Source organism: Acipenser ruthenus, chromosome 6 (genome assembly GCF_902713425.1).
Source record: "Acipenser ruthenus chromosome 6, fAciRut3.2 maternal haplotype, whole genome shotgun sequence".
Lineage (NCBI taxonomy): Eukaryota > Metazoa > Chordata > Actinopteri > Acipenseriformes > Acipenseridae > Acipenser > Acipenser ruthenus.
Genome location: NC_081194.1, coordinates 30,151,902 through 30,178,542, shown reverse-complemented (window position 1 = coordinate 30,178,542; position 26,641 = coordinate 30,151,902). Strand labels below are relative to the sequence as shown.

At 38.3% G+C, this 26,641-nt stretch overlaps 1 long non-coding RNA gene across 1 annotated transcript in view; it reads left to right on the top strand.

The window, feature by feature from the left end:
* The window catches only part of LOC131737270 (uncharacterized), a 36,152-nt gene extending 19,851 nt beyond the window's left edge, over nt 1-16,301 (top strand). The window contains exons 4-5 of the long non-coding RNA XR_009328871.1: nt 1,407-1,495; nt 15,277-16,301. This is a non-coding gene — a long non-coding RNA (uncharacterized LOC131737270). The remainder of the gene's footprint in view (nt 1-1,406; nt 1,496-15,276) is intronic.
* Nucleotides 16,302-26,641: the final 10,340 nt, after the last annotated feature.

Genomic DNA, 26,641 nt, shown 5'->3' with positions numbered 1-26,641 from the left:
AAAGATGAATGGTTCATTTATGCTGATGGTACAAGGGTGCATTTCAGACTGTCATTGATTTTAAATTAAAAAGTAACTGCTGTGTTCTACATGGAGGGTGACATCAATAACAAAGTAGTCCTTACTTCATGCTACGGGGGGTGGTGGACCCGAATACCTTAATCTTGCTGATCAATAGTCTAGATATCTCAATGCAATATAACAGAGAATCAATTTTTTGTAAATTAATCAAGCAAAACTTGCTGCTAGTCCTACACCCAAGGTCTCCAGGTTGGCTGACATTATGGCATTTTTTTTTATCCAATTTTCAATTCTGTTGTCTCTTCATATACAGATAGGCAGGTGCCATTTCACAGGTAATATGGCAAGATACTGTACCCAGCAGGATAACAGGAGAAATCAGGATTAGAAACTAAGCTCAAGATCAGACTTAATGGAACATGGGGGTATATTGGTTTGGCATCCGAAAAGCATGGTGACAGAAGGTTAAGGGTGACCCCATGCATTGAATGGGTCTTGGTCCATCTAAATTTGAGAGTTATAACCCAGCCTCTTCCGTCAGTCCAAAGGACACATTCACAGATTTAAAGTTTTGTCTGACCAATATTTCTCATTATTAGTCTGCAAATTGAATGAGCCCATCCCCAGTATGTGTATGTTTGAAATGTGTGTTCACAACATTATGCTTCTTTAACTTTTCAATATGAATTTCGTCTTGTAGTACATGATCTGTCTTGTGGACAGATAATGTTGGCTGACGAATGCAGTGGACTATCCCGTAAAATCCTCTACCTTAGAATCAGACACCTCCTTGTGTTCTCTTTTCTTTTTGTGTTGTTGCATTTTAGAAACAATAAAGGGTTATGAGATTAACATTTCCCAACAAAAGTGTTGTTTGTCTGATTTTGTTTGTAACAACTGTGATAATGTTTCTGCAGTAGCTGCCCTAGTTTTAAACAGAATCTGAATATTTTACAAAAATGGAACAGCCCATTTTGCCCTACAGTGAAGGCACTGCTGACAGTGAAGCATTAGTAACCTATTGATATATCAGTGACTGTATTGTGGACTCTTTAGATAATTAATCTTAACCATTTTCCTGTCAGAAGTGACAGCCTTTTTTTTTTTTTTTTTTTTTTTTTTTAATGGAGCCAGAAAGATTGCCAGATTTGAAAATTAAAAAGCATTCCTTTTATGTTATTCATTCTAGTAACAATTTATGGTGCTGAGTTTGGATGCTGAGCACTTGTCAACAAACATAATTATGTTTTGATATAAACAAGATTGGTAGCTTTATTATGCAGCTCTCTCTTCATTGTGGGTGTTTTGATTTAAGATTGTGCAGGCTGTGTATTTATGTGCTGTTTTCTCTGCACTAATAATTCCTTTTGCAAATTAATTTGCAGACAAACGAGTGTTCACTTAGGATCGCTCTGCACAGGAGACGTCAAGCGGAGACGCAAGGCTGCACCTATTGCTGGACCAATGACAACAGGTACATTTATAGCCAGGATCTACTTCGATTTTGCTGCTTTGACAGGCAAATAGTTTTTGAGTTTTCTATTAGGCATATTGCAGGGTTGAAGGCATTCAAAGATTGGTTACATTTTGTTCTGACAGTATTAGTGCTCTTAATATGGCCCATCAGCTCCTGACAGCTTTCCAATTTGATCTATGATTCCTTTATCATTCTTCTCTAAATCATATAGTAAAAGGATTTTTCCTGCAAGTTTTTTTTTTTTTTTTTTTTTTGCACTAAAAGTGTGATTGGTAGTTTACTGAAAAAATTTTGGAAGCAATGGCCCAGTTGATTTAATAACCAGTGGTAGTGTTGAAAAATATACCAGACCAAATGATTAATTCCCTTTCATTTACGAAATGTAACTATTAGCATATGAGTATTTACCTCCTAAAGGCCTGAAACCCGAATAAGATATATCAAAGCTGCTCATTGAGCCTGTGACGCAGTCATAGCCGCCCCCGAGGGCATGAAAGCACTGCGCTCACAGGTCTTCACGCCATTCTTCCTTTCAAGACTGACCTGACTGATGAGCCTTGTTCATATTAGTACTTGTTACCTCTATCTGCTGTATAATTTGCATTTATTGTGTTTTTACACAAAATGTATGTGATATTAAAATAATCGCTGTAATAGTTTTCACTAATTACACATAATTAGTGCACTATAGCCTGTTGCTTGTTACATCCCACTGCAGCCTTGTGCCCTGCATTAAGCTATCGTCTTAGTCGCTCCTTGCCAGGGATCCAGCAGCATAAGTCGGCTGACTTGTGCTCTCCCTCCAGGCTGCATAGCTCCGGCTGAAGTTACTATTTCTCGTTTTTTGTTACGGGACATTTTGTTCTCGCATATTACAATACATTATTTACTGTAATATTGTATTACTGTTTGTAGAGAAGTTTCTCTTGTGTTTTCTGTTTCTTTTTACAGAGACTACGCGCAGGCCGGTCTGCAACGTGGTGCTTTGCACAAGTACTGTGAGAGCAGCTGCTGGGCTCAGCAGCACTGCGCAGGACCAAGATATGCGCTTCGGGTGTTGATTGCTTACAATCTCATTCACCGTATCTTGATGCCATTTTGGTGATTGCTTTTAGCAACACCATTAAAAAGGTTGTTAGTACCATCTAACAAGCAGGCTTCCCTCAGTTTTGTGTGTGTACTGACTGAGTGGTTTTGCCAGTGGCTTGTACAAGTGGGCATCCCTGTACATAGCTACCCACGGTGACTGCGAACCGGTGGACCCGTACCGTACGTTAACAAGGTCACCAACTCTGTAACAAACCGGCACTGAGGTTACCGCACCAGTGCCGACTCAGTACTGTGTCCATACCATACCGACCAGGTCCTAAAGTCGCCGAACCAACCCGGTACTGTACAGTTGGATATATTATTAGATAGTTGGAGTTATTATTATACCACACTTAAATAAGAAAAAAGGCTGTGATGTAGAACTATGATGATATAACCACGGACTTATGGGTGCTTACTACCATTCAGACCAGCTACTCACTGCAGTTCAAGCACGGTCCCTCTCCCTTTCGGGGCATGAATGTAACATCAGTCACAGACCCACAGGATGCCGCAGTGGTCTATGGCTATTTGCATGATAGACTCCCTCCAGCTGGAGGAAGGGTTCTACTCCAGGTACTTTCTAGTTCCTAAGTGGGAAGGTGGCCTCAGACCGATCCTCGACTTCAGACAGGTCAACCTGTATCTGAGTTGAAGGAGGTGATGACGTAACAGTAGGCCACACCTATTTCCACATCCCCATAAAATCAGCCCACAAGAAGTACTTGCGGTTCGCTTTTCAGGGAACAGTGTACGAGTTCCATGTCTTGCCATTTGGCCTCTCACTAGTTCCCTGTGCTTTCTTGATGTGCATGGAAGCTATCTTGGCTCCTTTAAGACTCAAAGGCATCAGAGTGCTTAATTATCTGGACGACTGGTTCATGTGTGCCCAGTCTTCAGCACAGGCAGAGGCCCACACGGAACTTGTCACCGGCCACCTTCAACAGTTGGGCCTTTAGGTGAATCATGCGAAGATCCAGCTTACGCCTTCTCAGACAGCCTCCTATCCAGGAGTGTGCTTGGACTCCAGATCCCTGCTGTCAACTCTGTCGGATGAGTGCAGAGAATAGCCACCTGTTTCATAGCTCTTTCAGCTCAACAGAGTGCTCACAGTAGTGATGTTCCAGAGACTTCTGGGCTTGATGCCTTCCCTGAACCTTCCATTGGCCCTGTGGCCTCTGCAGGGTTTTTTTTAGCTCACATTAAACCCGACCGCCTTTTGACAGTGTCTTGTCACTGTTTAAAGGCGCTCTCTTGATGGAAACAGCCTGCCCATTTGCCTCGGCGTAGCACTGGGCAGTGTCACCAGAAGGGAGGTTGTCACCATGGACGAGTCCAGCCTGGGCTGGGGCACTGTGTGGAATGGCAAGGGGGCGCAAGGTGTGTGTAACCCCCTTGGCAGGGTCTCCACATCAATGTTTTGCAGTTGTAGGCAGTTTAACTGGCCTTGGAGAATTTTTTGCAGGAGATTCGAGGGAGACATATGCTTGTCTGTACAGACAACACAACAGTGGTGGCTTGCATTAACCACCAGGGTGGCCCAGTCTCCATCGCGTGGCCCGCAAGCTTTTGCTCTGGGCACATGAGAACCTCCCAGTGCCTCAGAGTGGAAGTTTCACCCTGAGGTGGTGAGCCTCATTTGGGCTCACCACCCACTGCTCCCTGGTTCATCCTAACAGGCGGGAACCCGCTGGCAGTAGATGTGACCTACTCAGTAAGGCACGGAGGACTTTATGACATCCCGACCCATCGAGCCTGCAGCTCTGGGTCTGGCCCCTGAACGGCTGCATTTCAGCCGTCTTGGTCTCTGTTTTGCAGACATTTTTCATGAGGGGAAATCCCCCTCCATGTTAAAGGTCTATCTGGCAGCCATTTCGGCTTGCCATCTCAAAATTGGCTCGGTCTCCCCAGAAGCTCACTTCCTGGCGGGGCAATTTTTGAAAGGGGCTCAGCGGCTTCGGCTATGAAGGACATCGTTCCTTGCTGGAGGTTAAACATGGTCATTTTAACAGAGGCCAGGACAAAGGTTACGCTCTGTAACAATCCTGCCTTTTTGCCGAAGACGATCTTGGCATTTCATGTCAACCAGTCTATGAAATTGGAGGCTTTCTATCCACCTCCTTTCCTGTCTGACAGGGAGTGACAGCTCCATAAGCTCTGCCCTGTGCGGTTGGCAGGATGAAAAGTTGGAGGCAGTTCGAACAATTCTTTTGTTTTCTATGGGGCGAAGTCACATGGTCAAGCCGAGCAGAGGCTGTCCAAATGAATAATGGTTACATTTCAAATTTGAAAGGGGACGTTAGGTTATCATCATAACCCTGGTTCCCTGAAATTAGAAATATAACCATTAACCTTCAAGGTCGCTGCGTCCATGATTGCAGCAGGCTGGAAGGAAAAATGACGTGGAGACCTGTGAGCACAGTACTTTTATGCCCTTGGGGGTGGGCCATGACTGCGTTACAGGCCCTGCGAGCAGCTTTGATATCTTATTCAGGTTTCAGGGTCTTTTGGAGGTAAATACCCGTACGGTAAAGGTTACATTTCTATTTCAGGGAACAAGGGTTATGATAATAACCAAACGTTTTCTTTTGTTTTGTTTTTTTCTTGATGCTGTACATGGTACACAAGTCAAAAGTTATTTTGTAATACAAACAACATTCAGACATCAGATAATAGCAGAACCCCTATCACCCAAACTCATCCAGGGAGCCAACAATGTATTCTTGAATATTTTAAGTCAGGGCATGAGGGAATGAATACATAACATAATACAACTAAGTAATCATTGGTATTAACCTTTTCACAGCTAGGGGTGCTCATAACCCTTTATGCCTGTATGTCAAACTTACAATATATCTAGAGAACCACTGTCGTAACTTGCTATGAACATTCTTTCTTACCTCGTCTGATGAACTCCACACAGAGCAAACTGTTAATATATAGATAATAATAATTATTTTAACTTATTCCTCTTTCCCTGGGTTTCAGCTAGTTATTTTTGTTTCATTTTTTATACATAAATTATTTTCTTTTATTAGTGTGTTTGTCTACCCCATGCCCTCTGTTTTGTGTGGTTCCCCACTACCACGGTCTTGCAGTAGGGATTTCTGTCTAATGGGTATTGACATGTCGGATACCACGACAGAGGGAAAGACTCTGTGTTGCCTCCTCCCTGAGGGCTACAAAAAGACCAGGCAGGCCGAAGGAACAAAGAAGCTCCACCATGTCTCCCCCTAAGAAGCGTTCCAGTAAATCTTCATATGGGCACGGCAGCAGGGAGAGAGACACGCCTGCAAAGCCAGCTGCAGCCATTGCGGAGACAACCAGCACTGCGCGGCAGTCTCCTTCACAGCTCACGATGACTCCTATGACCAGGGATCAGTTCTTCCAGTGGATGGGGGAATTCTAAAATCCTAAGGCTCGACCTCCACAGCCTGTAACCTATGCGGCAGTTTCTGGTACTCCAGCGCTGACAGATATGTACGGACAGCATTACTCCGCAGAGGCGCCTGACCTGGTGGGGGATGATGTCGCCGATCTATACTAATGCTGATGCTGTTTTGAGGAGGATTTCATCATCTCTTAATATAAATATCCAGATCACAAAAAATGAGGATGATTTCCAAGGGTCAAGAAAGCCTGTGAAGGGTTCCCCTTCCACAAGGCTGTCTAGAAGCCCAGACCTCAGTTACAGCATGCCTCCCAAGGGTAGATAAATTCTATGGAATGCCAACCAGCCAAAAAGGACCATCTGTTCAAACCAACTAAGCTAGATACCATCCTAGCTACACCAAGGACGGCTACATCCTCCAAACCCTCAGCTTCAGATCGTGCAGACAAGAAGGTGGATACCTTCCTGAAAAAGAGCTACATGGTCTCATGCAGTATGTGCGTTAGCAATTATCAGGTGTATGCTGAAAAGTACCAACACAAGCTACAGACACCTACCCCAGAGAATATTGAACTGGCCATGCAGTTAGCAGAGGAAAGCAAGAATGTATCCAAGATACAACTTCAGGCTGGCTAGGACGCTATTGATACCAACACACTGTTCCACAATGGAACCTCAGCCTAATACTTGGGAAACTCATGGGGACGGCATTTGATCCCATGGCCACATCTGAACAGAAGTTTCTTACATAGAAAACAGCATTTTTAGTCACTGTAACATCAGCAAGAAGAGGGTGAACTGGTCATCGATGCATCAGGGATCGTCTGCAGACCTAAGCCTCAGTTTTTACCAAAGTGATAACATTTCCGGATTTCCACCCAAAAACCTCACAAATCTAAAGAAGAGGCTAGACTTCACCTGATTGATGTCAGGAGAGCTTCACATTTTTACATTCACAGGACCCGTGATATCAGACCATCAGGGCAACTATTTATCTCCTTTAACTCACAAACCCAGGGCAAACCAGTTTCTAAACAAACAATTTCAAATTGGATTACTTCATGCATTTTATTCTGCTACAGTCTTGAGAAGAAATCAGTCCCAGGATCCATCAAACCCCACTCAGTAAGGGGAGTGGCTACTATTTGAGCAAAACTAAAATCTGTCCCGATACAGGACATTTGCAATGCTGCGACTTGAGCCTCCTTCAAAACTTTTATTAAACATTATAATTTAGATGTGTCTTGTTCTCACCCTATTTTTGCTGACTCCGTGTTATATGTGGCATCCTCTACTAATATTAAACCTTCCACCCTCTTGTGTACATGCTTTGGTATAGTTCACTCCATGTGGAGTTCATCAGACGAGGTAAGAAGACAAAGATTACCTGTAATATGGTTACTTCGCAGGATGATGAACTCCACATACCTATATCCCACACTCCTTTCCCCCTTTTCTTTTTGACTTCTTATTTTTCGAAATTTGGACAACAATGCTTATTTGGAACAGGGTTTTTTGGGGGAAGGATACCGACTTTGGTGCCAAAAAGGACTATATTGCAATGATCTCTGGGTTAGAGATCTGTTTGTTTTCCTGGCCCAAGCAAAATGGAGTCCAAGAGTTCACTCTGTGGAGTTCATCATCCTACAAAGAAGCCATATCACAGGTAATCTTCGTCTTAGCACAAATTATTGAGATTATCAGATTCTGGAGGTATATAGAGGTGTAGGTCTGTATGTCGCACTTCAATATTTACATGCATACTGTGGAATTGGTTATGGTAATTAACTTTTTAATGATATTTATGGCTCAAATGTTGTATTTAGAACGGTTGCAACATATATATTTAATACATATTTACTTTGTATGTTGCATCTTTCCTAGTTGCAATATAATTTATAAAACATCTAGAAAAGCACTTCTGACAAATCCTTACTAATATTTCCACTCATACAATTTTCAGTATATAGCTATGTAAGTTATTGGTTAAATATATATTAATTGTGACAAGAACACACAATTTATTTTCAGCTCTGCTGTGCATGCTTAACCTTTTTGTTTTGTATTGAACAAATAAAATTAATATTGATACACTTGATATTGATTTCTAAATATACAGCCTGTTTTCAGCCTTGAGCCAAAGTCACACAGTAAACACATTGTCTGTGTGTATGTACAGTGCCTATAGTAAGTATTCACCCCCCTTGGATGTTTTCACAGTTTGTTGTGTTACAACCTGAAATCTTGATGCATTTAAATGGGATTTTTTTCCTTTGATTTACACAACCTACGCAACGCTTTCAATGTGTGAATAAAAGGGGGGGGGGGGGGGGAGAGTCCATCTGTGTGCAATAAAAGTGGTTCACATGATTTCAGATTAAATACATGTGTCTTTGTAAGGTCCCACAGTTGGGTAGTGCATTCAAAGCAAAGATACTACCATGAAGACCACGGAGCTTTCAAAACAACTCCGAGATAAAGTTGTGGAAAGGCACAGATCAGGGGAGGGTTATAAAAAGATTTCAAAGGCATTGAATATCCCTTGGAGCACAGTCAAGTCGATCATTAAGAAGTGGAAGGTATACGACACCACCCAGAATCTGCTTAGAGCAGGCCGTCCTCCCAAACCGAGCAGCCGGGTAAGAAGGGCTTTGGTCAAAGAAACCAGCAAGAGGCCAATGACAACTCTGAAACATGTACAGCATTCCATGGCTGAGATGGAAGAAACTGTCCACGTGTCAACAATAGCTCAGATACTCCACAAATCTGGCCTGTGTGGAGGAGTGGCAAGAAGGAAGCAATTTCTGGAAAAAAACATGTAAAATCCCGCTTGGAATTTGCAAAAAGGCATGTGGGAGACTGAAAAGATGTGGCAAAAGGTTTTGTGGTCCGATGAAACAAAAATTGAACTATATGGCCTAAATGCACAGCGTTATGTCTGGCGCAAACCCAACACAGCACATCACCCAGGTAACACCATCACTACTGTGAAGCATGGTGGAGGCAGCATCATGCTATGGGGATGCTTGTCAGGGTAGAGGGCAAAATGGATGGAGCTAAATACAGGCACATCCTTGAGTAAAACCTGCTTCAGTCTGCAAAAGACAAAAGACGTAAGAAAAAAACATGCACACATGCATAGTGTAGGACTTTTATAGTTACAGGTAATTCAGTAATTGCACAGTAAATTGGGTACATATTGTTCTTTAAATCAGTTGGGTGTTGGCTGTAAAGTAAATACACAATATGAAATAAGATCCACAAATCTCTGGTGAAGGCAAAGGACAGCATAACATTTATTCAACCACAAAACTAATGCATTTTTATTTTTAAAGGGTTTCTTACATTTGTGCAAGCACTAGATGTATTATAAACAGCAATTTACATTCAAATGTACTATGATAAGACAAAAATACAGTTGTTTGTTAAAATTGTACCAGTTCCAAATGCCTCAAAATAATAAATAGATTTGCAGTGTATTGCAGTCACTTGTTTGCTGTATATTACAACACACAAGGCACTTACTGTGCCTGATCTTTCTGTATTTGGGTGCATCGGTTTTTTTTTCCTTTTTTTTTTCTCTTCTCAAGCCTGGCTGATGCTGGTACACTGCTGAGACATTGCTTGATTTCAGTTAGTCTAGGGTGAAAATATAAAATTCAAAGGTGTTGATCCTGCTTGTAGTGGTTGTGTTTTAAAAGCCTTACCCGCATACCTTGTCTAAGGCTAACTGAACTGCAGCAATGATTTTGACCTGGGAAATAAAGAAAATATTATGAACTTCCCAAACCATAGTGCCTCACAGCTATTATACTAATGGGATGTCCCATCTCTGCTTACCTTTATGCTGTATGTTTTTATAAAGAGAGATACACAGTTAAACCCTGGTTCAGAGGAGGGACATCAGGAAGGTGCTACAAAATGATCTGTCGATCTTGGGCAGGTGTTGTGACTCTTGTTCTCCCAGTTCGTGGCCTGTCATTGACAAAGTGTGTCTGGTTATACCGTCTCGCCAGGTTTGAAAATGCTGGCTGTGAGCACCCAAGACAGGGAGCCACAGTACGCTGCCCTAGTCCAGCCTCCAACATGCCAATTGCACGAAGGCGCTGCTCTCTTAACAGACGTGGCATATTGTTTATTGCTTTTATTCAAGCTTGCTATTCAGCAGCTGAAATCACTCCATATCCAGTGTCCAATCAACTGTCTCACTAATTAGGTGATTAAGTGCATATGCTTCAGTCATAGTCACTCAAGCATGTCATAGTCAAGGATGAATGATCGAGTGGCTAAAAAGAAACCAAAAACATTTTGTCAATGTCCATCATTTATATACCTTATTTTTTTCCAAAATAAATGTGTTATAATAGTGATAAGTTTCTTTTAATACTCGAGAACATAATGCCTTGGATTAGTTTATTTAGCAGATGCCTTTATCCAAGGTGACTTACAAAGACTAGGGTGTGTGAACTATGCATCATCTGTAGAGTCACTTATAACAACGTCTCACCCGAAAGACGGAGCACAAGGAGTTTAAGTGACTTGCTCAATATCACACAGCGGGTGAGCCAGGATTTGAACCAGGGGACCTCCTGGTTACAACCCCTTTTCTTTAACCACTGGACCACACCGCCTCCTTTATGTATTTAATAATAATAGATAAAATAAAACAAATGTAAACATAAGCAGAAAGTATCCCCTCCTTTTATATAGATGTTTATGCAACATCAATAAAACCACTTTAGGATCCAAATTACTAAACAAGCTGCCAATTAGGCTTGCAGTCAGCTGGATAGATTAGTGGCTAGAGAGGCTGATACAAGATTTTCATCTCTTGAGCCAATTACACAAGTGAATTACTTTCCAGAGAGCCTGGGAAGGTATTTGAGGTGATGGAAAGACTAACTCTGTGTTGTGGCAAAGATGCAGGGTAGGAGGTAAGGGTTAGCAGGTCACACATTGTAAAAATTGCCCAGCGTAAAAGAGGTATTTCTAAGAAAGCGATTTAGAGCTGCCATGAGTGATATAAAAGGAAATAATACCTATGGTGCACTGTACCATCATGTTACTGTTTCAATTACAGTTTATAGCTCTGTAAAAAATAATTCATACAAAATTATATTGAGCTGTAAATTTAAAAAAAAAAAATGAAAAAGGAAGACATTGAGGAGCAAGATGTAGTTGTTGATAGGTAATCAATGTAAATTGTTTTTGCAACAAATATGTTCTTTCTTTCTGGATTACTGTGTAAGATCAATCTCATAACTAAGCCAGGATTTTATACATTTCCTAAAGAGCATCTTGTCAAATCCACCACCACCCCTACAATATTATTATATGCCAAATTTGTTTTGACCTGCCTAAAAATGGTTAGAAATTAATAGAACAGTAACCCCCCTACTATCCATAAAGACAGGAGTAGCCGAAAAGGATTTTGATAAGCCTTGAAGATACTGTCGACTCTACCTAAATACATTATGCAGTTTTATCATAGTCTGCTGTCAGAGGCGTAAGGACTGTATGCAACTACCAGTAATCTATACTTAAGATCTTGACTGAGATTAGTGTGACAGGAAATAGTTATTTCCTTTTGCTTTGTTCACCATTTTTGTTACTTAGTGCTACATCTACCTGTCTGATACAGGTAGGTCCTCTATCAGATGATGATAACAAGTACTGTTTTAGAACTAAATGCCCCTTATTTTCTTAACCAATGTGTCAACATGTACAGACGTGCTCAAATTTGTTGGTACCCTTACAGCTCATTGAAATAATGCTTCATTCCTCCTGAAAAGTGATGAAATTAAAAGCTATTTCATGTATACTTGCATGCCTTTGGTATGTCATGGAATAAAGCAAAGAAGCTGTGAAAAGAGATGAATTATTGCTTATTCTACAAAGATATTCTAAAATGGCCTGGACACATTTGTTGGTACCCCTTAGAAAAGATAATAAATAATTGGATTATAGTGATATTTCAAACTAATTAGTTTCTTTAATTAGTATCACACATGTCTCCAATCTTGTAATCAGTCATTCAGCCTATTTAAATGGAGAAAAGTAGTCACTGTGCTGTTTGGTATCATTGTGTGCACCACACTGAACATGGACCAGAGAAAGCAAAGGAGAGAGTTGTCTAAGGAGATCAGAAAGAAAATAATAGACAAGCATGGTAAAGGTAAAGGCTACAAGACCGTCTCCAAGCAGCTTGATGTTCCTGTGACAACAGTTGCAAATATTATTAAGAAGTTTAAGGTCCATGGAACTGTAGCCAACCTCCCTGGGCACAGCCGCAAGAGGAAAAATCGACCCCAGATTGAACAGAAGGATAGTGAGAATGGTAGAAAAAGAACCAAGGATAACTGCCAAAGAGATACAAGCTGAACTCCAAGGTGAAGGTACGTCAGTTTCTGATCGCACCATCCATCGCTTTTTGAGCGAAAGTGGGCTCCATGGAAGAAGACCCAGGAGGACTCCACTTTTGAAAGAAAAACATAAAAAAGCCAGACTGGAATTTGCTAAAATGCATATTGACAAGCCACAATCCTTCTGGGGGAATGTCCTTTGGACAGATGAGTCAAAACTGGAGCTTTTTGGCAAGTCACATCAGCTCTATGTTCACAGACGAAAAAATGAAGCTTTCAAAGAAAAGAACACCATACCTACAGTGAAACATGGAGGAGGCTCGGTTATGTTTTGGGGCTGCGCCTGGCACAGAGTGCCTTGAATCTGTGCAGGGCACAATGAAAATGTCTGCTGCATGTTTGATTGAAAGCTTCCTAGGAACATTTTATTCTAATTGGTAAACACACACACACACACACACAAGTTAGTGGAATGCCATTCCATTTTTTTAAGTCCCTTTTTTAATAGTGAGCAATAATTTAAAATCTGTTCTTCAAGCTGTTTTACATCAGGATGATTAAACAGATGTGTCGCCTGTAGCAGCTCCAGACCTCTGATCTGGTTCCAACTTGTAGACAGAATTAAATGTATTTTGGGACAATGACATTAATATCATACACACTTAACTTCACAGTGTTGCCTTTCTAATATGTGCATATCTTTAAAAAGAAAAGAAAAAAAAGATTGAAGCCAAACTAATGATATTGGACAAAAAAATAAAAAATGATACCCCAGCCATAACTATGTGAGTAAAGTATAGGGCCAGACTAGCACTGGTTCAGTGTATGCATTAAAAAAATAAATTAATAAATGTATTTATTGTTTTTAATTAATCACCCAGGTCTCCTTTCCAGTGAGGTGACGGCTGTAACAAGTCCTCAATAAGTACCTTTTTTTTTCAGGAAAGTTGGTGTAGTATTTGATACAGAAGCACCTGCCAACCAAGCACTCAGCCTATTGGTGGATCATGCAAAAGAGATCTTTATCATATATTACAAAATGAATGTCAGCTATTCGATTTGCATAACAAATTAATTAGCCACACAAGGGTTAGCCTATTTACACAAATTTAAACTTACTCAGAAGTTTGTAATGTATTGTAAAAAAAAAATAGTGCTCATAACTGCCACTGATTAAATAACAGGCGCTTTTGTACTGTAGGACTGTTAAGTACAAAAATGCAGTAAAGTTTGATTGTCATGCTGTTTGCAAAACCTTTAGAAAGTGCAAGCTATGGCAGAGGGAGTTGAAAGTACTGGAACTTTAGTGTTAAAGTGCTTTTAATGCAAAACAACAAATAGGCTCAAGATAGTCACAGAGGACATATAAAAACAACTTAATAGAGAGAATTAAACTCGGAACACATGAGGGGTAAACAGTCATGTACCGAAATCTAAATTGAGTTAAAAAGTAAGAATACATTAAAACACATACAAACAAGAACAAGACTGTATAACAGAATTGTTATTAAAAGAGAAGGGAGGATGTTCGGAAATGATAATGCACTGTTTTTTGGAAACACTGGTATGAGAACCCCAGTGAGCCAGTATTCCTCATTATATCATTCAATAAGAATGTACATGTCTTATAACATTTTTAGAAACGTATCCTATTACTTGAATGATAAGCTTTACCAATCCCATCTGTCATTACTATTCTGTAACTGGCTTGCTTCCTGAGTAGTCATGAGAGCATTATCCTGCTTCTTGCCCTCGTGTGGCATGTCCTTTTCTCACTGTGGCAGTGAGTACTCCATTTCATTGTAAGTTAACTTGGATGTTGTGAAAATGCAGGATTTAAACCATGAACTTGACACTGATTGCAAGCCTAAATGTGTTGAACTGCAAACAGATTAACCTTGAAATATATAATAAACCCTGTTGTGTTCTGAAAGTCACTACTGGCAAGGCAAAGTGACCAAGATTGTATGTCCTTTTATATATACTGTGTATATGATAGATAGATTGGCTTCAGTGAGTTACAGGAAAATAATTCCGTCTCGGGTTTATGTATCATCATAAACTACGAGGTTCAAATTGCAAGTGAATTTAATGAACAATAATAATAATGTAAATTAAGTCAATATTAAAGAATCTTAAATATAATTTTCTTTTTGATAATTCAGGAACGGTGAATTAAACGGTAGATAATGAACTGCAAAAAAAAATATGTATTTTTAAGGAAAAGGTGTTTCAATGGGGTATGCTTCAATGGAGATTACTTGTCTTGCTTGTTTGGTTAGTGCCTCCCATTGGTGGAGATGATTGTAAATCTTCAGAGACAGATTTGTTAAAAGTGCCTAAAAACCACAAATTGTGGGTGTTGTCCAGTGATTGAAAACAAGACCTTTTCAGCGTGATTTTCAAAAGGGGCAAAATAAGAACAAGGTCACAAAGTGATTTCTAAAACCGGATTTGGGTCTCAAAGTATATGGCTTTCAAACTTTTAGGTGAAATGAGTCGTGTATTCACTTGTTGATGCTTTAAAAATGTAAATCGAGTGATGTGGTTACATTAATCGGGCTTTAAAAATAATTTTGCGACTTAGTTCTTATTTTGCCCCTTTTGAAAATCATGCTGTTAGTATTTGAAAGTGGTCTCGGGGTACACAGGAGTCAAATGTGGGCCAAAGGTCAACTATAATCTAGATGAATATGCCATTTTAATGTCACTACTGCGCACTTATTTTGTTTTTGTTTTTTTCAAAAGGCTCAGGATGCAAATATAGCCTATATTCATGTATTGTGTGTGTGTGTGTGTATATATATATATAGCCTGCCCTTACAACCTAATATATGAATTTAGAGAATTAGAGGGCTTTAGTCTTTAATTGAGAATATCCTGCTCTCCTCCACGTGGCAATGTTAATTAAATCTCTGTCTCTCTCTTAATCCAAGGGTATGTAGGCGAAAACGCACAACCAATCCCGGAGAACAACATTGGCAACAGGATGCTGCAATGTATGGGCTGGTCCCCTGGTATGGGGCTGGGACCAGATGGCACTGGAATATCGGAGCCAATTAGAGCACTGCAGAGACCTAAAGGGGCAGGACTTGGCTTTTGCTGACTACAGACAACTTTTGTTACCTCCCTCAGCAAGACAAATATTTGCAATGTCATCTTGGACCAGCTGTTTAACAAATACAGGATTTGTACACCAGCTCATTTTAATAGTGTTAAAATGTAAACAAACAAAATAATAGGATGTATGCTATATTGGGCAATTTATATATGTTTCTCTATTGTAAAACTAAACAAAATAATGCTTATGATAATGTACAATTCTATTTTTCTGTTAAAGTACTTAGGAAACCCTTTTTATAAATGTATCAGAATGGTTGGACTTAAATTAGGTCCTACAAAAGTGGGTGGCAGATTTGTCATTACTGTGTGTCACAAAACAGTTACTTTTCAGTATGTGTAACTCATGCTGTATTTTATATATGCATCGATTTTCTATCTATCTATAAAGATATAAAATCACATCATATATATATATAAAAGATATCATGTGAATTATTGTTGCTGTCTGATATGATAAATGCATCTGTGGTTGCACAAGGCTGAAGTATTCCATTGGCAACATTGCAATGCTGCTAGTGTTGTGAATTTTAATTGTATAACAACTTGGTATGACATAGAAGACAAATCATGCATTTGAAAAGCATTCCTTTTGATTTTGGATTTAACCGTTTAGCGGCCAATTTTATTTATAAGATATTGTACAAAGTAACAAACAAGTAAGTTTTAAAAAAAAAAAACAGTTGCATATCACAGAAAATATTACAGGGTTAAAAAGTAAATCAACATAATTTGGTTTTGTGATTGTTTGCTTGATAGGCAGTTTAAGTTATTTTAAGAAAATACAAATGCTGTGTGGTTTTAAATTGAAATAAAAAAATACATCTCCAAGAACCTCAAATTGTTTTTAATTTCAAAGCAAGTGTAACATTTCCACAGCTTTTATCATCAGTTTGTTGTGAATTTTACATTTTTGCTGTTTGTAAACAGTTATTCTACCATGTATACTAAAACTAATTTATAGAAAGTTTGTTTTTGTGTGTTTATATGTTCTTATGCTAGCATATCAAGTGCAAACTCAATTTCACAAATTTTATTGCAAGTCTGATTTTACAATAGTCGGCACCACTTTATCAGGACACCATGGGAGAAGTAAAAACATCCCAAATAAGCGGCTGTCCCAATTAAACGAGAGGCATTTGAGACGACCTTAGCCACACTTTTTTGTTTCTAAATGAAAAAAAAAGTGAAATCACTTCCCATTATGACTAAATGTTAAATACCTAATTTAAAAGAAGTCAATTGTTTGTTTTTTTTATTCCTAAACAAAATGAATCGCGTTTTTTTAATTTTTTTATTTCTACATTAAATGAAAAAGAATGAAACCTCATCTTTTCACAAGGCTGAAAAGCGATCTCCGCTCATCAAAATACTGTATTCCAATTAAACAACATAAATAGCATTGAGAAGAACCGTCTCCCAGAGTTGTATCCTATTTAAGCAGAAGTCCTGATTATCAATATCCCAATTAGGCAGCGTGGACTGTAGCTGATTTTTGTTGAAACCTGTTTTAAATAGTGGTAAACGGTATTTGATGTTTTACGTTTTTAGGCATTCTGGACCTTGTTTATCAAATATTAGTGTTCAATTGCCGCATTTTTGTGAATAGAAAATGGCCTTGTTACAAAACTATAGCAACATAGGTTGTTCTTGGTTTTCCTTTTACAATGAAAAAAGTTGTACCCTAGAACAGGTCTCTTGAGTTTTTTAAATGATGAAAGACCCTAACTCAGGCGTTAAAGTCTTTATACTGTTTACTTTGTAAAGGAAGAATAAAATAATGGTGATGGGTTTTCTCTCCTCTTTTCATTATTTTCTACAAAAAGTAATAGAGCGCTCTCATTAGCTCAGGCTTTGTTTTCTGACTCTCTAGGTTTTTATTTTGATTCGATTAATCTTTAAATTGTATTCCAAGAGGTCTAAACAGTATTTTAATTTTTTAAACAGTAAACCTATTTCAATTAAATCTTTATAAACTTGGTGAGATATTTATACTAAAAAGTTTTAGTTCAAAATATGTAAAAGTCACTTCAAACTGTATACAATACTATAATGTCAGCATAATTAGATTGTTGCACAATCAAATACAACAGCACAGAAAATGTTATACTGTCATGATTCATTTGTATGGCAGATTTTTTTTTTTTCTGTGATTTTCTTTATTGCTTTTATTCAAGCTTGCAATTCAACAACTGAAATCACTCCATATCCAGTGTCCAATCAACTGTCTCACTAATTAGGTGATTAAGTGCATATGCTTCAGTCGTAAGCACTCAAGCGTGTCATGGTCAAGGATGAATGATCGAGTCATTAAAAAGAAACCAAAAACGTTTTGTCAATGTCCATAATTTATGTACCTTATTTTTTTCGGAAATAAATGTGTTAATAGTGATACGTTTCTTTTGATGATCGGTATATGATCCACTCCACACACATACAGAGACACATGTTGATTTTGTCAAAACATTATTTTTCCTTCTCTCAAGTTTAATTTTGTATTACTAAATATGTTCCCTAATACATTAAACATGTGGTAACCTAGACAAACAAGAAAAATGTCAATGATATTTCAATATTGTTGTACTTGAAATACTGATCTTAAGTTCTGGCAATGAATCAATTCACTGGATATGCACATTTAAAAAAAGAGTGATTTTCAAGCAATATAATACTAGGATCCCACTTAGTGATATAGAGGTGATTCTAGTTTAATTTCACCTCCTTTATTTAAAAACAAGTCAAAAGTTTTTAGTTTTATAGTCCAGCCTTGTTTCCACTGCCTGGTGCTGCAGGCTTCGGCTGCCCACGGCTAGCTGCCAAAATCAAAAGAGTTTTGGTGTTTTTACTAAACCTGGCCAACCTTGTAAATTCTTGCAGTGTGTCTAAGGTCACTGGGGGTTTGTGGCATCATACTGTGTTTTATGAGACAACTCAATTTAACCATAGACACATTACAAATAAAAATAATACATCTGGTTAAGAAGGAGAGCATAGCAAAACAGCCAGGTTTTGTTATTGTGTTTTAAATCAAATTTAAAAAAAGAAGCAATGTCTTGTGTGGCGAAGCAGGATGAACATTTTTCAATTCAACAGTTCTCTGCTTTCGATACATACAATACAGTTTAAAGAAAAAACAAAGAAAATGCCATATGCATGCTTTACCTATATGAAAGAAAATCAGCTACAGTGGTAGCAATTTCCCTGTCGATTTATTTTCGACACACACCTCCTGTCTATGTGATGACAAACTTCCTTTGTAGCCAGTTTGGCTACATCGAGTGTTAGACACAAAACCTGACCAGGTATCCGTGCCTAGCCGCTTGGGCGAGCAGTAGAAACATGGCAGCCGTAGCCGGGAGCACCAGGTAGTGGAAATGGGGACCTATTTACGTCAGTGTATGAAATACATTTTCTGTGGGTTTTATTGCTGTCAACAATACAAAATTATTCTAGTAGAATTTAATTTTATGTCTGAAAATAATTAATTTCTCCAAGAAGTTTAAAGTGAGCAATACTAAAGAATGCCCTTTTAAAAGTGGAGTGTTAACATGTTATGAAGCAGGGAACAGCTGTCCCTACTTCAAAGTCAGATCTGCATATGTCACCCTGCAAGCAGGTGTGAAGAAAAATTGTGCCTCATATTCCATTATTTACTGCTATTAATCACCTGTCACTCTGTGCTACATCAGGATAGACTTGGCACTATATTCTTTGAGGTAATAAAAAGGGGTATAAATTACCCAGCTGAAAAGGTAATGTATTTTGTTTTTATTGCTTTAGTATACAGTTATGATTTTATGAGTCCCATCAACCAAAATGGAGCTAATTTTAAACTCGTATGCAGTGATTCCTTGTGCAGATTTTATTTTTATTTGTATGCCATGCTTTATTGTGACAGCACTCTGTTTCCTGCATAGTTTGGCATTCCATTTTAATCCACTTCCATTTCAAAGTGTGAAATCAGTGAAGGATGCAGTTCAGTTTGTGTTATCAGTTAAAGCACACTGTTTTGTATTAACTTCTCCTAAGGGGTAGACCTATTTATCTGTTGTCTCAACAGGTGTTTCTTGAGAACAGTCAGTTTAAAGAGATTTCAAATTACCAATGGATCAGTATGAAAATCAGCGTCTATTCGGTATCTGGTGAAGTCTCTTAATATTATTAAACCGTACTACACAGAAACAAACAAAAAAAAAAGTTTTGTGCACCTGTAACAAGGGGGGTTGTGACACACGTGTGTCGTCACTGAACAACAGCACAGATCTAATAAACAAAAGTGTTGACATCAGGGTACCAGCAATGGTAGCCCTAGCCTCGCATTTAATAAAGAAAACAAAACAAAACCAAGCTAAAAATAAAAGTTTGCCACACAAGGCAAGTACTAGTCCCACTACAAGGAACGTCCCACTCCAGGATCTTACTACTATGTAAACCCTCTCTATACACTGTTTGGGATCAGCATCCTCTAAACTAACCTATTTCTGGGCTCCCGGCATCCTGGCCGCCTCACGGCGACTCCTGCCTCTTCATACGGCCTCGTCTGGGCATTTCCATCACAAGCACCATCTTGCAGTTCAAGGGTTCCATATTGTCCTGTGGAGAGGACGCTCTCCTGGGTTGTGGTCGGGTGCAGGGGTAGATGCTCCCGGGGTTAGTGCTGGCTCCATAGCTTCAGCTCCTGGGTGGCTACGAGTCTGCAACACAACAAACAAAACACAGCAATATTTCACTCCAGTGCCCATCTGTAGAAACGGCCATGCAGTAGCCCCAAGCTGTAGCGCAGACGCTTTTTGAGCTCTGTGTAGTTTTCCCGGGCACGTCCTCCAGCCAATCTGAACCTCCTGATCAGCTCAGCACCGGGCAGCCCCCCTGCTCAAATTAGTTGCTTAGCAACACGTCTCCTGTTGTGCATCCCAGCTGTTTCCCTAAAGGCACACATGCACTCCAGGAACCAGTGACATGGTATCCCTCTCACAGCACCCTTTCATTTATTCTTAATTATAGAGTAACTGATAAATGAGTCAATTCATTTGTCATTGTTTTTATGAGCTTTAACTGTTTTTTTTTTTTTTTACTGTTGGCTCTAACTGCAGCATCTGCAGTTTTTTTTTTTTTTTTTTTACTGTTGTACTATCCACGTATTTTCTTTTATATTAATATAATATAAAAATGTAGTGTGCCCAATTATTTTACCCCTGATTTTTCTCCCCAATTTAGAATGTCCAATATGTTTTTCCCCTTACAGCAGCGATTCCCCACACAGCTCAGGAGAATGGAAGGTTCAGTGGACATACTCCGATCCCACAACCAAGCCAGCGTCATCCTTTACACCCAGAAACTCGAGAGCGGATTTCAGCGAGCTACCACCCTTTGGAGAACAAAGGCCAACCCTGCAAGTGTCTGCCTGAGCTCACAAGGCACCTAACCAGCAGGGTCCGCTGTAGCGAGAGGAGGAGAAACAGTCCCTGCCAGTTTTCCCTCCCTAGCCCACAGGTGCACCAGAGCCAATGTGACTCTCCCTTTGGAATCCCCAGCAAAGACACAAACCTGCACTCCCCTGACTGTATGCCTCACCCTGCACACTGCTGTGCTTTTACCATGTGAGCCACTCATGGACAACGGCACTGGCTACAGTAAGGCATGCTTCTGGCAAGCACTGTGAAAACTTCCACTCACAGCTTTGCATGTGTATCACAATCCTGGCCTGAACACATCCTAAGCCTTTCTCAAGCATAAACTGCCAGTTGTGTACCGTATTATGTGGTGGTTGAAACCAACAGATTAATTTCACGTGTGACTTGAGCTGAACTTAACACAGGCCTTCAGCAGTGAAAGATGTGAGAAGCCAGTGAATAAGCTTCATTCATTGCACAATTTATAGTCTATGCTTCCTTTAAAACCTCCCTATATACAAGGGAGACACACAATAAGAAAAATCCCATACTGCCTTGTATGCTGCAGTTGGTAGTATAAAAGTACATATTTTACAGTCCATTTTATTCTTTAAAAAATATATTATTATTATATTAATATAATATATTTAATGAGACCCATGGAGCCCAGAAGAATTCGCCTTGAGCAGTTTGCATTCTGTTGGAACCTCAAGTTTTAACCACTCATTTATTTTACTGGTTTTGCTGTAATAGATATGCAACTGACAAGTGGACCATGAAGGCTCCTTCTGCTGGTCTCCTACCAAGCAAAGGCTCATTACTTTGCACACCTGACATTTTTTAGTGGAGCTGGATTTCTCTCTGGTCAGTCAATGCTATTTTATGCCAGTTATCCATTTCCATGATCTACTGTTGCCAATCTTTGCTTTCATCTGGAGGAAGCGCAGGTTTCTCTTTCTGATTTAAACAGACAGTGTAAATTGTCGTTCTGTTTCACAAATATCATCAGTCATGCATTACAGCTATGCACAGTGATACACTACATGAATTTAGTTAAACCTTGCAGGTTATTAGTTTGTGGATAGGCAGGCATATTTGAACAATTCCTTTTAGCTAATGTCAGCTTTTTTAAACAGCTACAGGTTCTGAATTATTGGATTAGAGGAGTCCATTGCTATTGGTATGTAGGGTTAGGGTTTGAAGGCAATACGCATAATGAAAAATGTTAATTTCCAATTAACAAAATCAGCCATTTACTTTTGAAAAACGATTTTTTGGGAACATTTATCTCTCATCATTTATGTGCTACAGTTGAGCCAGTAAACATCTCAGTGTTGGCTTCTAATCGTGTCAATCATTAGGAGAGCTTGTGTGTTGGAAACAGGATGTTCAGAAGCCAATCACTGAGAACTTTCACCAGCCAGAGTGACTGCCAATCCTTGCAGCCAACAGCAAATTGATACAGAATATTATATTGTTAAATTTAAAAAATCACTTTTGCTTCAAGTCCCAAAATGTGAGACCTAAATAGCAAACTGCAATGCAACATAGGTAAGATCTACTGTTTCGTTGCTTTTAGATGGGTTTTCAAGATAAATCCCTTCAGATGTACTTCTTCTTAACATATACCTGCTTCCTATTGCTTCAAAACTTGAACAAACCTTATTCAAAAATCTATAATAAAGGACATACTGTATATAATGGACATCTACAGTCGCAGATACATTTTTGGCACCCTACACTTAATATAAGGTAGTTCAAGAAAATATTTTAAATACAAGTATTTAGAGAACGTTAGCCACTAATTAATAGCACAAAGACCAAAATACACAATTTCAGGTTGTTAAACACTCTTTATAACATAAAATAAAAGACCACTTAAGCAATGTTCTAATATTTGTTCATGGCAAAAGTATTGGCACCACATTGATGGTCTGGAAAAATAGAACTAATTAAAATATATATTAATTGATTGAAAAGCATTACACAGTACTTATGCTGGATTATAAAGTCAATAGCCAGTAAATTAGGTCATTATTTCCAAAAACTGTTGATGAAGAGCGTTTTGGCAAAACAGCAGATGATGGCCAAGACAAATTAGTTGGATTCACTTTTGAGAAAGGCACTCGTAGCAAGCTATAACAAAGCAAATGTCTACAGAACAGCATCAAAGACATGGAATATGAAAATACACAATCAGAGCAATAATCAACAAATACCACAGAACAATTTCAACTGAAAGAAGTTGACATCCAAAGAAAAGGTACAGCAGGTAGGGGAAGTATCAGACATAACGATGCACGAACTGTACAAAGGCTCTCGAACACAAGAGTTGCAGATAAAGTTCTGGAATGGCCTTTGCTATCACCAGATCTCAATCCAATCCAAAAAAGCTGTAGCCAAGCATTGTGTATCCAAACTGTCTGAGTTGAAGGAAATAAGCAAGATAGAACGGGCCCAGATTTCAACAAGATGTAACATACTGGTTAAGAATTATCATGACTATCCAAAAGCCGTAATAAAAGCAAGGGTGCCCAATATTTTTGTAATGAATAAATGCTTTAAATGAAATGTTTGATTATTGATCATTTTTACTAAAAATTACTAGAAATTGTGTATTTTGTTTTATTAAAAAGTGGTTAAAGTTTACTAAATGCTTGTCCTTAACCTTGAATTCTTGTATAATAAGCGCAGGATGCCAGTACTTTCTTCTGTGACTATAAATGTACAGAACAGCATATCTTCAATTTATCTTTTAATAAATGATTTTATTAAAATAAATTCTGAGCACTGTTAATACAGATGTATATGTTGTTTTAAAAGTCTTCTTCAAAATGTAATTAAAATGTGTTAATACAACATCATTTACATACGGTACTGTAGTGTATTAGTATCACAAAATAGAAATAAACATATTTAATAAATAACTTCTGCTAAATTGAAGTGATATATGTACTGTAGGTCCTTAGTCCACAGCAGGTCCAAAGCCAACCAAAACACCTTAAACACCTTAAATTCTGTTGTCGTCTTCAACTAGATAAGAGATTTGCCAACAGCTTTTTTTTGTTTACAGTGTAAATCTTTGTTACAGATTTGTTTACACCCAAGTATCAACAGTCATTAAGGATGTGGCATCAGATTGTGATGCTCCATGGAGATTGCTATATGAACACCAGAACAAAATCAACACAAATGGCTTGAGTCAGTAAGTATTTGCTTGCATTGCAAGCTTTTCATATACACATTTCTTGCTAGTTTTGCAGCAATATATATGTAAGGTATAAACCATGATGGACCATGCGGTTCCCATGACATATACCACACCTGGGGTGGTGATAAGGGCCCAGGCATCTGGAAAATATCATTGGAACCGCATGGCCCAAAGTGGTTTATACCGCTTATAACACAGCTACCTGTCATTTAAAATAATTTAAACACATTTTAAATTGACAAAATCAGACACTTTTATTGTGTATACATCCACAGTGTAATATAATCCCAAATTGAATTTAATTACATTTATTGATCTCTTATTAAACATAAATTGCACATGTCTGTTTATTGTGAATTTCTGCATCGAATGTGGCATCTCACTAGAAACTACTAGAGGACTGAACACACACTGATGATGGGCGGAGTTTCAAATGACACAGAGGAAGTAAGGTGAAAAGCTGCCAAATCCTTTCGGATCTCAAAAGATGTTTTTGTTAGTTGTCGGACACCCTTGCGTCCAAGCCGTGCCAGATTAAGTTGAAGATTAAACCACACTTTACGCACCAAGCCGAACACGGTGTCAGGAGACAGTGCCTCACTTTCCCGTAGACGCTTAAAATCCAGGCCGGTAATTCGGGGAGGTGGTGTCTGGCCTTGTCTTTACCTGCTTTTCTAAAAGTTTTCATGACTGACAGAAATACGTTCTTGTTGGTTTTCAACTCGCTGGCAGCAGAGATGTTAAAACTTCTACTGTTAAAATATCTATTTAGTCCAGCTCAGTGTTATAAAACTGGAGACTGAACACTGGTCCCCAGCTTAACTTCTTACACTTGCATAAAATTCCCTTATGTTGTTGATTTTTTTTATTTATTTTTTTTATACTTATTTCCTTAAAGTTAATGTCCGTATTTGTTTCTTAAACCAGTCTTTAAGTACATTAAGAGCCCATGCTGTAGTTTTCTTTTAGTGTTTTTTCAATCTCTTTTTCTTCTATTTCATTTAGCTGTTCATCATCTACTGTTATGTGTCCTCTTGACAGTTGCTGGTGCACTTATTTTATTAGTATTTTTTTTTTTCAGATGGCCTGCTGTCTTCACTCAGAAAGTTGGTGTTGTACCAGTTATCTGGAGTTTCATCCCCAAATATATTAAAGGAAATAGGTGGAATATCACTTATTTTTGGCAGTGGTTTTGTAACTCATAACAAATAAAATGGCAGTTTGTCTTGGAATTTAGAATGCAGTGGTGCGTAGTGATTTATTCAATGTGAAGCGGTTCATTAGTATACAAGCCATGCTATACGCTATATATACGCAGGTCATGTGATGCTTTTTAACTGTTTAACCAATCAGAGGTTGTTATTTTTCCAAGCTGTGTTTATATATATATATATATATATATATATATATATATATATATATATATATATATATATATATAAGATTTGAAATTGCTTTCAAAGGGGAAGCGTTGAACCAGTTATTTTTTTCCTTTCCCAAGTGGTTCCCAAATATTGCACTGGAGTCGATACTGGTTGAACCTGGACCCATGTTCATTAAATGAGTACAAAGATTTGTGCAGACTTTTTTATTATTCTAGTGGAGTAGGGCCACTCTTTGTGTGAACATGTATACATTAACAGATTGATAAACCCTGACAGAGCTAACACCAGTCAAGCATCGAAGTACTAAGTGAACCTGAGGTAGAGTCAGCCTTCACTGTCACATTAAATAGAATAACACGTACCAAAGAACTCAAGATCTGTCCTGTACTTTTTTTTTTTTGATGGCACTTGATTTTAAGGAGCACAATTCAGATGAAAATAATCTTTATTGTATGATACATGGTCTGATATTGTCATATATATATTTATGTCAAAGAATATAAATTGCCAGTTAAGGAATTAATGGTGGCATGTGCTTTGGTCAGTGGTTGAGGTTTTTCTGGTGCTTCTTACTGTACATTTGCTAAATGTATATTATTATCCAGGGCTGGAAAATAGTGGAGGTGCCATAAAAAACAACTGCCATAAAACAAAGTAGCAGTGAGAGTATAAGATTTGTGTCCATTCATCCATCAGTCTGTATAGCATACTTTTTTGGTATATATCGGGAGACACTTTTTAAAATTGTAATCAAACAATGCATTGCTAATTCTTAATCCATACTATATTCCATGCATACAGTTGATATATGTCATACTGATCAACTGATTTTTTATTTTTGTGCTGTGGTTTTAATTTGTTCAATTTAACAAGATTAGATTAAATCATCTCCAAGATTACGGGGGTTTTGATAGGTTGCTGTTTTTATGTTGGACAGTAGATTCAATACAAATCACAAAATGCAATAGTTAACAAAAGGGTTAAACCTCAGAAATTCTTAATTTTCCTTGTCGCCATGGGTATAAAGATATTTACATGGAAACTGTTAGACAGGGGAAAAAAAGCTGACAAAATGTTTATTGTTAAATTCTAATTTATCAGGTGTTAGTCTATTAATTAGAAGTGGTACAGGGTAAATGCCATGATAGCATTTAATTAGTCTGTAAACACAAAAGTAACCGAATAAATGAAT